Raw genomic sequence first — 14,675 nt, 5'->3', positions numbered from 1 at the left:
ATATAAACTAAGGAATGCAAGTTTGCAAACCGTGGCTATAAAGTTCATGAATCGATTCGAGTGAATCAAATCGTTTTTTTTTCTTCAATTGTGTCTATTATAAAGATCTAAGCAATTGAACAACTCTCTAACTAGTTCATTTGGGTCATTTGAACTAGTTATGGTAAAGAAGAATATGGTTGATATGAAAGTGCTCATATGGCTAACCATTTGGTTAACTACTGTTGAACCAACTAGATGTACAAGTTTGCGTACGGTTACACGAACCTAGATAAACGTGCATTTCATTTATGTGTAACAAGCTAAGTTTCGATCTAACGGTTGAAAGATATTAGCTTGAATCTAATCAGGTTTTCATCTAACGGTTAATATTGAATGCTTTGTTACTAAGATAACATTGATTGCAAACCTTGATTTGAAAGACTATATAAGGGAGAACTCTAGCAACTGGGAAACCTAATCCCCACACCTCCTGTGTGATACTAGTTGTATTAGCTAGAGTCGATTCTCCTTTAACCTTAGGTTTCTATCGAGACCCTGTAGGTTAACGACTTGAAGACTTTATTGGGATTGTAAAGCTAGACCGATACTACTTTTCTTGTAGTTGTGTGATCTGATCTTGGTGATCTATCATACTAAGTACAATCGAAAGGATTGGCTTGAGATTGATTTCTCCGAAAGGAAAGATATAAAGTAATCACAAACACCTTCGTCTCATCGTTTGTGATTCCACAATAACTTGTTTCGCTAGTCGATTAAGTTTATTGTGAGGTGATTGATAATACTAGGTTGCTCTTCGGGAATATAAGTCCGGATTATCAATTGGTTCCTGTTCACCTTGATTTATCAAAAGAAGGAACAAAAACTCGTAGGTATTTCTGTGGGAGACAGATTTATCTATTACCATAGACTTTTGTGTGTGATACAGATTTGTTTATTAAAGTCTTCGACTTTGGGTCGTAGCAACTCTTAGTTGTGGGTGAGATCATCTAAGGGAATTAAGTGCGTCGTATCCTGATGGGATCATAGACGTAAGGAGCGCAATTGTACCTTGAATCAGTGTGAGATTGATTGGGGTTCAACTATGGTCCAGACCGAAATTAGTTTGTAGTAGGATAGTGTCTGTAGCGGCTTAATGCAGTGTGGTGTTCAATCTGGACTAGGTCCCGGGTTTTTCTGCATTTGCGGTTTCCTCGTTAACAAAACTTCTAGTGTCTGTGTTATTTCTTTTCCGTATTATATTTTGTTATATAATTGAAATATCACAGGTTGTGCGTTTGAATCAATCAATTGGAAAATCCAACCTTTGGTTGTTGATTGAAATTGATTGATACTTGAACATTGGTCTTTGGTACCGTTCAAGTGATTTCTCTCGTATTCAATTGGACTCGCATATTTCTATTTTCTTGAGTAAGTATTGAATCGAGAAAGAGAGATATAACTCTTTGATATACTTTTATTAAGATTGAGTCTAACTGTCAAGTTGATTCTCTTAAAAGTATATTGGAGTTAGTCCATATAAATTGCTAATCTAAATATTGGGTGTGATTGTTAGACCCCCGCTTTTTCAATTGGTATCAGAGCAGGCAAACACGTCTAAAGACCTTATCAGTCTGTGTTTGTAGCAATCTGAGTCTGTGGACAAACCTCATCTCTAGCATATACGCATACCAAAATTCCTTCCAAAGCTTTTAACTATGTGAAATGTCTTGGGGTCACCTCAAAGGATTACTCCTTCATTGATTCTTCTGAATCCCGAGGTGGGAAAAAGGATCTATCAAATGTTGATATTTGTTCCTTTAAAGAGACAGTTGACACTATCGCAAAAGCTGAAAAGGAACTCACCGGAATCTCGAAAAATTCGACTGAGACTATTGATTTTCAGGATCATGCTCAGCTCATTGATGAATTTGAAAAGTCTCTTGGTCGAGAACGTGAACTCTATAATATCATCGATTCCTTCTCCAACAATATCGAAAAACTTCTTCAAGAAACTTCTCTACAGCGTGAAAAGATTAGTATTCTTGAGGATATTTTCAAGGAAGATTCAATTAGAGAAAAACGTTTGATCGAGACGCATTCATCAGAAGTAAACACCTATCGTGATGAAAAAGAGAAACTTGTTCCATCTCTGCAACTTGCCCAAGAACAGTGTAACACCTTGAAAAAGGAAAACTCTGTTAAGTCATTCTCTACACCTTCTCCTGATACTCACAAGGTTTACTGTGTGTAAAGAAAAACTCCTACAAAAAGGTACCTACTGAGAATCACTTGCAGAATGTGCATGTGAAGGATGAAGGTTTGGATCAAGGCAATCATGTCCCAATCTCACGATGTTGTTCATTCTGTGGGAAAAATAATCACTATGCTATTCATTGTTTTTCTAGGAGGAAAAAATTTTCTAATCTCCATAATTTGCTTCTTTCTACTGTCAAGAAGACATCTACAGTGAATCTCTTACCGACAGAAAACCAGAAATCTTATGATTTCTCTTCAAGAAATCATCACAGATTGCATGTTCCTCATTATGGTATAAACTCTTATGCCACTAATGAAGACTTTCCCTGTGTTCATAAGAACAAGTCTGGTAAGTCTAGATCAAGAAAATGGAAATCCTCCAAATTCCCTTTTCTGGAACTTATTTATGGAGGTCCTAGACTCAGTCCTCAGAAAAATCCTTCGGATGGACTTTTGAAAGAGTTTATGACTAATTCCTCTGGAATACGTTATAATCAATGGAAAATGGGGAATATACAAGTAAAACGGTCAAAGAACCTGTACGACCCTCTTCCCATGTTTGGTGGTGAGATCACTTCTCACTCCTTTACCTAACCTTAGGTAATCTCATCCTTGAATCTATCTTGAGAGGTACAAGGATGATGACTATGGGAGTCTCAAGATTTGTTGTACGTCTTTTTGTGTCGTTTTCTTTTTTCAATCAATCAAAGTTATGAAAGACTATTTTATGACTCAGGCTTTAAATCTAAGGATTTTTGAGCAATAATTGACAAACATTGTGTTTTTCCTCTTACTGGATTTATGTTCAAATACATCCCTCTCTTGTGAACGGTCCGTGAACGTCTGTGTCCTACTCCTGTGAGTTCATAGGGTTTCCAAAACAAGAGTTTCCTTCTCTTGTTTACAAACACATATATACTCTTTATTGTGTTACTACATCCCTATCAAAAAAATATATGGAGAACTCTGCAAATATCAAGAGATTGTGCATCTTGATGTGGAGGAAGACACTCAAGGACGGGAGTCAATTCAAGAGATGGTTCTAAAGAAGATGCTTGAAATAAAGGATCACAACTCCTAGATTGATGATTATGTCAAGGATTTAACTCGTTTTCAGAACGATTCAAAGGTCGAGTTTGCGAATCTTCAACTGAAAATAAACCAACTCTTAGATGGCCAGGCCAGAATCCTTGCTAATCAGAATATTCTGATATGGAATCAAACGAATCTCATCATGGACTGTGTCAAGGCTAGACAAATTGCTCGGGTTGTTTATTGTAAAGTTAGTGTTCTAACTCACGAAAATGGTGTGTCTACGGTCAAGAGAGTAAAGGAAATCAGTGATACCTTCTTTGACGGATTCATTGAAAGGTATGAGGTTCTCAATGAACTGTGATTTTACTTTGTCTAGTAAATCTTCTTTTCATGTTTTTAGGAAGAATAACTATAGTTTGGAATAGCCATTATTGTGATTACACATAGCTATGTCCAAAGTTTTCATCTTTATTTTTTTAGGTTTATTTGATTAAATTCTAAAAAGTTGTTTGGAAGATGATTTTTGCAGTATTAATCTTTATGGTTTTATTGCAATATGTTATGGGATATGTGTGTTTGCGTCCGTGAACTATAATTGTCCCATACCTTATCAAAAGTTAAGTCTTTCGTATGCCGATATGCGAGTATTGATAAAAGAATGAATGAGCTTTTAACATGACAAAAGTTTTAAGCCTATTATGTCATTATGCAAGTATTGATGGAAGATATGATGAACTTTTGTTTACAAGGATTATGTCTATTGTATGTCATTGTGCAAATAGTGATGGAAAATAGAATGAATCCTTGTCTATTCCGCAGTATTGATCTTCCCTGATCCATATTTTATGTGTATTATGTCGAGTATGGCTAATTGAATTGATCACACTCTTGTGGTAATTTAGTTGTGTATTCCGATTAAATTAATCATGGGTCTTCTTGTGGTTAATTTAATTGAGTATTTTTGGATTCAAATTCATATTCGTATGTGATTTGTTTTGTCCAAAGAAATCCTTATTTTATTGTGAAAGTAAGGTCGCTCTTGTTGTTCTTTCGGGAATGACATTTTATGGGGGAGAGTTCTTAACTGAACTTGTGTTTAATTGCCAAATCTTTGTGGGAAGTGCGGCTGTGGAATATTATAGGGGTTATCTTGTATCTTTATAAACTCCTTGATGAATGCATTTAGCTTCGACTATATGATGACATCTAAAAAATTGATATGTGCTTGCTTTTGGTCATGAAATGTCTCTATGGAAATTTCATTAGGATCCCAATAGTTTTCGTACCTTTGCCAATTTTATTGACAAAAAGGGGAGAATTAATGTTTTGTTCACACTACAAATACATATGGTTTGCGGATCATTATGTAAGGGGGAGTGGTTTCCATGTGAGATGGAGTATTTACTATGGGGGAGTGATACATATCACCATAGTATTGTTGTCGAAGTTGTGATACAATTGAACTTTGATGTTGTATAATAATACTATGACACTGTATAACAATGATTGAGAATTCATGTTTTCTCATTATTATAGCTACGGATTTTCAACAAAGATGATACTAAAATTACAACCTTTGGAATCATTGGAGTACTTGCAAGTGACGAAGATTTCGAGTAATATTGAAGAACCAAGAAGATCAGGCATGTGGAAGAGAAGCTACAAAGTTTATTTATTTATTTTTTATTCCATATGTATTGATAGTTTTGTCACTAAAATTGACAAAGGGGGAGATTGTTAGAGCATTTCTCGGTCGAACTCGCATGCGTTGCTATCTCAAGTATGTTTTTCAATGTTAGTGATCAAAACTATAAGTCTTGATTTCTAGTCTACTATTAGCTAAGTCTCGAACTAGGATAGAAAGTGTAGTTGAGCTCAAGAACCCCATGGCGATCATCATAAAAGACGAAGAACTACTCAAGGATATGGTGGAACTTCATCGGCTAAAAGGTATGTGGAGACTTGAACTTATCTACCACTCAAAAGTTTATCTACTCTATATCCTATCTTGAGACAAAAGTCGTTTTGCTATATAGACTATGATTATACACATTTTCTATTTCGAGCCGAGTTTACTCGCTTATCTATTTCTCGAAATATGTGTTGGTAAGCTTTCGCTTTGGCCAAGTTCATCTTTACCTAGTGAAGAAAGTCATGTTATGTTTCAATCACTTGAAAATGGCTTTGACGAAAAATGGTTTGTGAATAACAATCATATAACGTACTCTAAGAATGTTTCAATAATTGAAATGAGAGTTTAGATTATATAACCATTGTTGGATATAAACATTGTGAGGTAACTCCTACATGTATAAGTCCTTATTCCTTGAACCAAAGTATGCATACTTTGTTGATCAGGAAAACCCGAACAGAGTCAACGAACCCAGTCCGCTTATACCTAGTCCGCGTACTGTCGGAGGCTCTCTTCCCGAGACAATCTGCTGGAGTTTGTGAACTATTTACAAACTCATTCCGGGTACTTAAGTCCGCGTACCAGTCCGCGTACTTAAGTTGGTTATTTTCTAAAAACGATTATTCGTGAACTTAAACTTATATAAACTAAGGAATGCAAGTTTGCAAACCGTGGCTATAAAGTTCATGAATCGATTCGAGTAAATCAAATCGTTTTTGTTTCAATTGTGTCTATTATAAATATCTAAGCAATTGAACAACTCTCTAACTAGTTCATTTGAACTAATTATGGTAAAGAAAAATATGGTTGATATGAAAGTGCTCATATGGCTAACCATTTGGTTAACTACTATTGAACCAACTAGACGTACAAGTTAGAGTACGGTTACACGAACCTAGATAAACGTGCATTTCATTTGTGTGTAACAAGATAAGTTTCGATCTAACGGTTGAAAGATATTAGATTGAATCTAATCAGGTTTTCATCTAACGGTGAATATTGAATGCTTTGTTACTAAGATAACATTGATTGCAAACCCTGATTTGAAAGACTATATAAGGGAGAACTCTAACAACTGGGAAACCTAATCCCCACACCTCCTGTGTGATACTAGTTGTATTAACTAGAGTCGATTCTCCTTTAACCTTAGGTTTCTATCGAGACCCTGTAGGTTAACGACTTGAAGACTTCATTGGGATTGTGAAGCTAGACCGATACTACTTTTCTTGTAGTTGTGTGATTTGATTTTGCTGTTTCTATCGTACTAGGTACAATCGAAAGGATTGGCTTGAGATTGATTTATCCGATATGCAAGATATAAAAGTAATCACAAACACCTTTGTCTCATCGTTTGTGATTCCACAATAACTTTTTTTGCTAGTCGATTAAGTTTATTGTGAGGTGATTGATAATACTAGGCTATTCTTCGGGAATACAAGTCTGGTTTATCAATTGGTTCTTGTTCACCTTGATTTATCAAAAGACGGAACAAAAACTCGTAGGTATTTCTGTGGGAGACAGATTTATCTATTACCGTAGACTTTTCTGTGTGATACAGATTTGTTTATTAAAGTCCTCGACTTTGGGTCGTAGCAACTCTTAGTTGTGGGTGAGATCAGCTAAGGGAATCAAGTATGTAGTATCCTCCTGGGATCAGAGACGTAAGGAGCGCAACTGTACCTTGAATCAGTGTGAGATTTATTGGGGTTCAACTACAATCCAGACCGAAGTTAGTTTGTAGTAGGCTAGTATCTGTAGCGGCTTAATACAGTGTGGTGTTCAATCTTGACAAGGTCCCGGGGGTTTTCTGCATTTGCGGTTTCCTCATTAACAAAAATTCTGGTATCTGTGTTATTTCTTTTCCGCATTATATTTTTTTATATAATTGAAATATCACAGGTTGTGCGTTTGAATCAATCAATTGGGAAATCCAACCTTTGGTTGTTGATTGAAATTGATTGATACTTGAACATTGGTCTTTGGTACCGTTCAAGTGATTTCTCTCGTATTCAATTCGACTCGCAGATTTCTATTTGCTTGAGTAAGTATTGAATCGAGAAAGAGAGATACAATTCTTTGATATACTTTTGTTAAGATTGAGTCTGACTGTCTAGTTGATTCTCTTAAAAGTATATTTGAATTAGACCATACAGATTGCTAATCGAAATATTGGGTGTGGTTGTTAGACCCCCACTTTTTCACTTTTCATTACACCACCACTACCAACATCACTGATACACTGAGAAACTCTAAAAGAACTTAATTGTAATAATAGAATGAATTCAAAAAATCAATTTCCATAACTCACGTTCAATACAAAATATTTTCACAAATTAATACCAAAACACATTTAAAATTTTAATTTTCCAATACAAACCAATGAAATCACCTCAATATTAACAAAAATTTAACGATGTCATCAAATTTAGAGAGGGAGGCAAACTACGGATCTTAATATCCTGAGAAGCTCTAAAACTCAACTTCTCCCCCCATTAATTTGAGATTATTCTAAACCAAATTTGAGGATCAAAGATTTCTCATTCTTTTCCTTTTCATCTACCTCTGGTAAAAGTACTTGTGCATTCTTCTTCTATCAAAATATCTTCTCCTTTGATAAAGAATTTTTTCGAAAAACTTATGCTTAAAGCCAAATTATTTTGGCAAAACTTATTATGGATGTTCCTCAGTACGCATAATGATGGCTCAACTTGGTCGAATATACCCTTATCACAGTGTATGCGGCCAAAGCTACATAGGATATTGGCATATGTCATATATGGTCGGGCTCGATCTGATAATGACTTATGGGAGAGAGGCATGTCCTTGGTTTTACCATGTCCATTATAGCGTCTTTGGTGCTAGGTTCCCGTTAGACCTTTGCTTTGGCATTATACATATAAATTTAATCGCTTATCAGTTATCTCAATTAATTATCTCTTTTGTTTCAGGTGATGTATATAATTGTTTTTCTTTTTCATATGGTTTTGATAGAATGGTTCATTATAAAACCTTAGGTTTATTGAATGTAGTTCTACACTTTGGATTGCATATGAATAGTGATAAAGAGTTTGTGCTCCATGTCAAACTAGGAAACGTAGGGTTTAAATCCGAGAGCTTGGAATTTGGATACTATGATGTCAATCTATTTTCTATCTCTACATGATTTTACTAATTTGTATCTTCATCGCGTGACTCCAATGGGTTTTTATTTTAAAATGATTTTATTACTTTTTCATTGATTTTTATTATTGTTGTAACACTTAGATTGAAGATGAGGTAAATCCAGAGTTAAAAGCGTGTTTATTGCAGCCCATTGTAAGACTGTTGGTTTTCTTTTAAAGCTACAATTGCACCAGTCTATACCAATCGACTGTATGCAACTCCCTATATAATATGAACGGGACATTGTGCATTCATCACAACAAATAACGCGTAATTGTTTACAAGCAAAAATGGAGGACATAAGTATACCTCTATACAAAGGAGAATAATAGTTAATACGAACGAGATGCATAAAATGACTGATGCAATAGTATTTCCTACGAGACCTTAGTTTTGTGTCAAATATTGTAAAGATTTCAGTTGAAGGATGCGAGAGATGGTAGTAGAAATCAGTTGAACGAGTGAGAGATTGTAGTTGAGAATGAAAGGTTCAATACTGTGTATGTTTTAATTTTCTTTATCTTGGAATTATTTGTAGACTATTCTGATGGGTGTTATTGAATTTGTACATATAATCTAGGATAAAATGTTAGAGAACTCTAGGAATGTGCCTATACTGGTGATAGTTACCGGAACATATGTGAAGGATCTTTTGGGTAATAATATTTTGTCCGTGTTTCTTTTATACATGAAAATTGGTTTAGTGTAGTCACGTATTTTGATTCGTTTTAACATTACGAGTATAATTAGACGCCTTTGTGTTGTTGCATCAAGGGCATCTGGGTATTCGTCAATTTGGATGTTTTAGAATGGTGACTGTAGTAGATCTGACTGAGATGTTACAACATGGGAGAAACAAGGTATGTAAGCAACACTTTATAAAATTACAGGACACTCAGCGTAGGCAATTATTTTTGCTCGAAAAGAAGGTACGAGAATATATCGACCGAGTATGCAAACATCTGAACAAGAAATAATGGTGTAGTTCAAAATAAGAATGTATTTCTGGACCATTTTAGTTAGTAAGGATGTAGTTCTGAAATCCTAACCAGCAGAAAAAATATTCCGTCTGGTCTAATGGTTAGATAATTTAGTTATGTTCAAACTTGATACCATTTGAACGACTTTCGTATAGCTTCACTATGGCATATCTCAACAATTAGTTATACTGATATGCTCATATTTCCAAAATCTAGGATAAGAAGTGCTACTACGAGGTGAAGGTTTTCATATGGCAGAAGGTAGAGATTGGTATGAAGATGACCAAGTTCTTACAACAAAAGTGGTGATTGAGTACCTGGGAGATGTGCCATGGTAAGGAAATAATAACATGAGTTCCATACAGGTGGCAAAATGGAAATGAATAACAAATTTTACTATTTTTTTATAGGTATCAACTTCAGGAAAAAGTAACATATAAGACTGAAAATCCAATGTTCACGGCCATAGGGCATAATGCTAAAAAAATTCTATACTTTCTACCGCTGAGAAACACATCGGATACACAATACATTGTGGAGAAATTGAGAAAAATCTCCCAACAAGTTTCATGATTTATTATATTCTCATCATACTGCAGTCATTGGTACACATAAGTCATTCCACGGGTAAATAAACCGGATAATTCGTTAGAATCGGAGCACAATACAACAAAAACAATATCTAGGAAAGAAATTATATTTACTTGCGTTAACATCAAATCTAGCAACAAGATGGGCACCAACACCTTTCTGAATCACAATCCCTAATCCATGAAAAAGGAAATTAAATTTACTTGCGTTAACATCAAATCTACACAAATGGTTATGCAGTCTCTTCTAAAATTCGACTATGTCTTCCCCAAGTTCACCGAACGTGGAAAAGGTCAAAGAACCAAACCCATAACCTTGAGCCACACATTGTCAAGATATTTCTTATTTTTACGCATGATGGCATTACTCAAGGCCAAACCAGGCTGAAATGCGCGAACTCCACTGCCAGTAAAAGAAGAGACCCCAGTTACATCAAAACACATGTCGCGACCGTTGTTAGGTTGTTGAGTTGAAAATCATATTTAGGTTAGGTTGTTAGGTTTTTGAGGCTTTAGGTAGAAGCTTATCTCTATTGAATTTTTAAGTATTGGATAATGTGACTTTTTATTTTTTCACTATTTTTTTTCCACTGGTAAAAGAAAGTGTTTGGGCATGTCATGGGTCTGTTGGTTATTGGCCCAGAGTATTCTCTCCGCAGGTGTGTCGCATAGGGGTCATGAACATTTTCTTTTTGCTGAAACAACTACCATTGGAAATATTTTCGTGAGAGATCTTTAACAAGCACCTTCAATTGTAAGAAGCATCATATCTGCTAACTAACAAGTGAAACCCTTCAGAAACTCTTCATTTTGCCACATATGAACTTTGTAATATATATGAGAATAGTAAGAACGTGGTGAAGAAGAGAGTTGCCAAGTTTCGGGGCCTGCTCACGTGAAATGTTGTGCTGATGCGTCATCTTCTAAGTCAAACAGTGTCAAGGATAATTATAAGTTGGATGATGCGAAGGATGCTTATATCCACGCTTCTAAGGAGTATACCATGGTCCTCTTATGGTTGACTTAGATGGTTGCGCTGTGTGGTGTCTATCATTTTTTTCATTTAGTCGTAAGACCCATGGAGAGCTACAAAATCCCATTGACAGCTTTATTAGAGCATTGCTCGGTCGAACTCGCATGTGTTGCTATCTCAAGCATGTTTGTCAATGTTAGTGATCAAAAATATAAGTCTTGATTTCTAGCCTATTTATAAATGTCTCGGACTAGGACATAGATTGTGTAGTTGAGATTAGACTTCACGACGTTCATCATTTGAAGACAAAGAACTACTAAGGGGAGCTTGTGGAACTTCATCGACAAAAGGTATGTGGAGACTCAAACTCATCTATCACTTGGAAAGTATATTTCTAATTTATCTCCTATATTGAGACATAAGTCGTATTACGATATATTTTTCCATATACACATTTGAGATTTCGAGCTGAGTTTATCTCGCTTACATATTTCTCGAAATATGTGTTGGCAAGCTTTCACTTCGACCAAGTTCATATTATATCATGTGAAAATTTCCAAGTAACATCTAACATGGTTTGTGTGATACAATCATTTGGTGTAGTCTTGGAATGAGCCGTTATGATTATTTCAATATCTTGAAAATTGCTTTGATGCTAATAGTGTGTGAAAACGGCTATTGTCATCCTCTAAGAAAGTTTCAATGATTGAAATAAGAGTTTAGAACACTTAACCATTATTGGATATGTCATGTTGTGCACTCTTGCACATATGTAATCCATGTCCGGGAACCATAGTATGCGCACCCGTTTGCGTACCTGTTGGTTTGAGAAATCTGGGAACCTAAGTATGCGTACCCATTTGCATATTGGCGTACAGGTTCATGTCCGAGAATTTCTGCTGGGATTGAAAGTTTGAATACCCGTTTGCGTACTGGCGAAACCCAATCTTGGTCCGGGTATTTCAAGTATGCGTACCCATTTGTATACTTGAAGGTTAAAGTTCTAAAATCGGTTATGAACATGAACATAAACATTTATAAAATAAGGAATGCAATCTTTGCAAACCGTGGCTATAATGTTCATGATTGATTCGAGTGAATCAAACCGATTTTTCTTCAATTATGTTCTTGTATACTTTTACGAGAATATAGCAATTGAACGACTCTTTAACTATTTCATTTGAGTCATTTGAACTAGTTATGGTTAAGATGAATAAGGTTGATATGAGAGTAATCATATGGCTAATCTTGATTAACTATTTGTGAGCCAACATGGTATACACGTTTGGGTACGGTTACATAAACCTAAATTAGGGTACATTTCATTTGTGTGTAACAAGCTAAGTTCGATCTAACGGTTGAAAGATATTAGCTTAGTTGAATCAGGTTTTTCATCTAACGATGAATATTGAATGCTTTGTTACCAAGGTAACTTGGATTGAAAATCCTGATTTGAAAACTATATAAAGGAGAACTCTAGCAACTGGGAAACCTAATCCCCACACCTCCTGTGTGTTACTAGTTGCATAAACTAGAGTCGATTCTCCTTTAACCATAGGTTTCTTCGAGACCCTGTAGGTTAACGACTTCAAAGACTTCATTGGGATTGTGAAGCCAGACCCAACTATTCTCTTTGTAGTTGCGTGTTCTGATCTTGCCCGATTCTATCGTATTGAGTACAATTGAAATAATTGACTCGAGATTAATTTCTCTGATAGGCAAGATAAAAGTAATCACAGACATCTTCGTCTCATCGTTTGTGATTCCACAATATCTTGTTTCGCTAGTCGATTAAGATTATTGTGAGGTGATTGATAATACTAGACTGTTCTTCGGGAATATAAGACCGGTTTATCAATTGGTTCCTGTTCACCTTGATTTATCAAAAGACAGAACAAAAACTCTTGGTTATTTCTGTCGGAGACAGATTTATTCAATCTATAGACTTTTCTGTATGAGACAGATTTGTTTATCAAGTCTTCTACTTTGGATCGTAGCAACTCTTGGTTGTGGGTGAGATCAACTAAGGGAATCAAGTGCGTATTATCTTGTTGGGATCAAAGACGTAAGGAACACAACTGTACCTTGAATCAGTGTGAGATTGATTAGGGTTCAACTACAGTCCAGTCCGAAGTTAATTGGTAGTAGGCTAGAGTCTGTAGCGGCTTAATACAGTGTGGTGTTCAAACTGGACTAGGTCCCGGGGTTTTTCTGCATTTGCGGTTTTCCTCGTTAACAAAATTCTGGTGTTTGTGTTATTTCTTTTCTGCATTATATTTTGTTATATAATTGAAATATCACAGGTTGTGCGTTAAGATCAGTTAATTAGAATATCCAACCTTTGGTTGTTGATTGAAATTGATTGACACTTGAATATTGGTCTTTGGTACCGTTCAAGTTACTCCTCTTATATTCAATCGGGTTCGCAGATTTCTATTTGCTGATTGCAGATTGAATTAAGAGTTAGAGATATTAAACTCTTTGATATACTTTTCTCTAGATTGAGTCTGACTGTCTAGTTGATTCTCTAGAAAGTATATTGGAGTAAGTCCTCTCAGATTGCCAAACGAATTGTTAGGTGTGGTTGTTAGACACCCGCATTTTCAATTGGTATCAGAGCAGACAAACACGTTAAAGACCTCATAAGTCTATGTTTGTAGCGATTTGAGGATGGACTATATTGTCTCTGATCACGCACCACCAGCTCACGGACATTCCAACTTGGTTAATTGTCCTGGTTCCACTGAGAATTCTTTTTTGACGTCTTCTTTTAAACTCACACTTAACTGGGTAGCCCGTCATGATGATTAGTTAAATGAACTTTCTGATGAAAGTGATTCAGAAGAAGGACAAAATGTCTAAGAAGAAGTCTCTTAGCATATCATTCTCTTTGATCATCTCCTAAAGAAAAATAGGTCAACATCCTGCTTAGCTGAATTTTTAACTCCTCTCTGCGTTGAAAACAGAAAATTGAGAAAACTCTTTAAGGGGTATGATTCTGGGTATAACTTATTACAAGCTACTCTTAAAGATCGTAACGAGGATATATGTTCAAAGAATTCTGAATGTGATGATATTCGTCAAAATCTCCTTGTGTGAAAGAAATACTTGCAGAAACCAAAGCAAGATATGTCTCTCAGCAAGAATGTTTTAATGTCAGAGAAAAGGCGTTTCTCTCCCGAGAAAAACAATTGGAGACTGATCTTAGTATGGCTCTTGAAAAGGTCAAAGCTTTAGAAGAGAATTTGAAAAAAATTCAATTCTAACTCTACAAAACTATCTTCTATGCTTGGAGCATGTAAAGAACATCTTGATACACGTGGTCTGGGCTATAAAGATATAGAAGATCCAAGTATTGGTAAGATGAATTTTGTTAAGGCAAATGACCTTCCTCAATCTACAGTTGTAGACGTATCTGAAAATAAAGTACGTGAGCCTACAAGGACGACTCAGTTGAGAATGGATAGACACCTTCTTTTCAACTGCTTTTATTGCGGAAAGAAAGGTCACATTGAAAGAAGATGTCATCTTCGTATACGGAATGAAAAACTTCAAAAAATTCTCATGTGGATGTCTAAAGAAGTAATCAAACCTGTTCTTCGGTGTTCAGTTAGAAATTCATTCCACAATCAAGAAAAGTGCTCCAATGGGCCATTTCCTGATTATGAACATAACATTTCTTCCACTTACAATGGTAAAAGGAACAATGTTATATGGATGACTGATAACTCTGAAAGACCTTTACGGAGAAAAAGATATCGAAGAAAGAAAAATTCTTCAAAACC

The sequence above is a fragment of the Papaver somniferum genome, chromosome 3 (genome assembly GCF_003573695.1).
Source record: "Papaver somniferum cultivar HN1 chromosome 3, ASM357369v1, whole genome shotgun sequence".
In the NCBI taxonomy this organism is placed as follows: domain Eukaryota; kingdom Viridiplantae; phylum Streptophyta; class Magnoliopsida; order Ranunculales; family Papaveraceae; genus Papaver; species Papaver somniferum.
Note: the sequence above shows the minus strand (reverse complement) of the source record.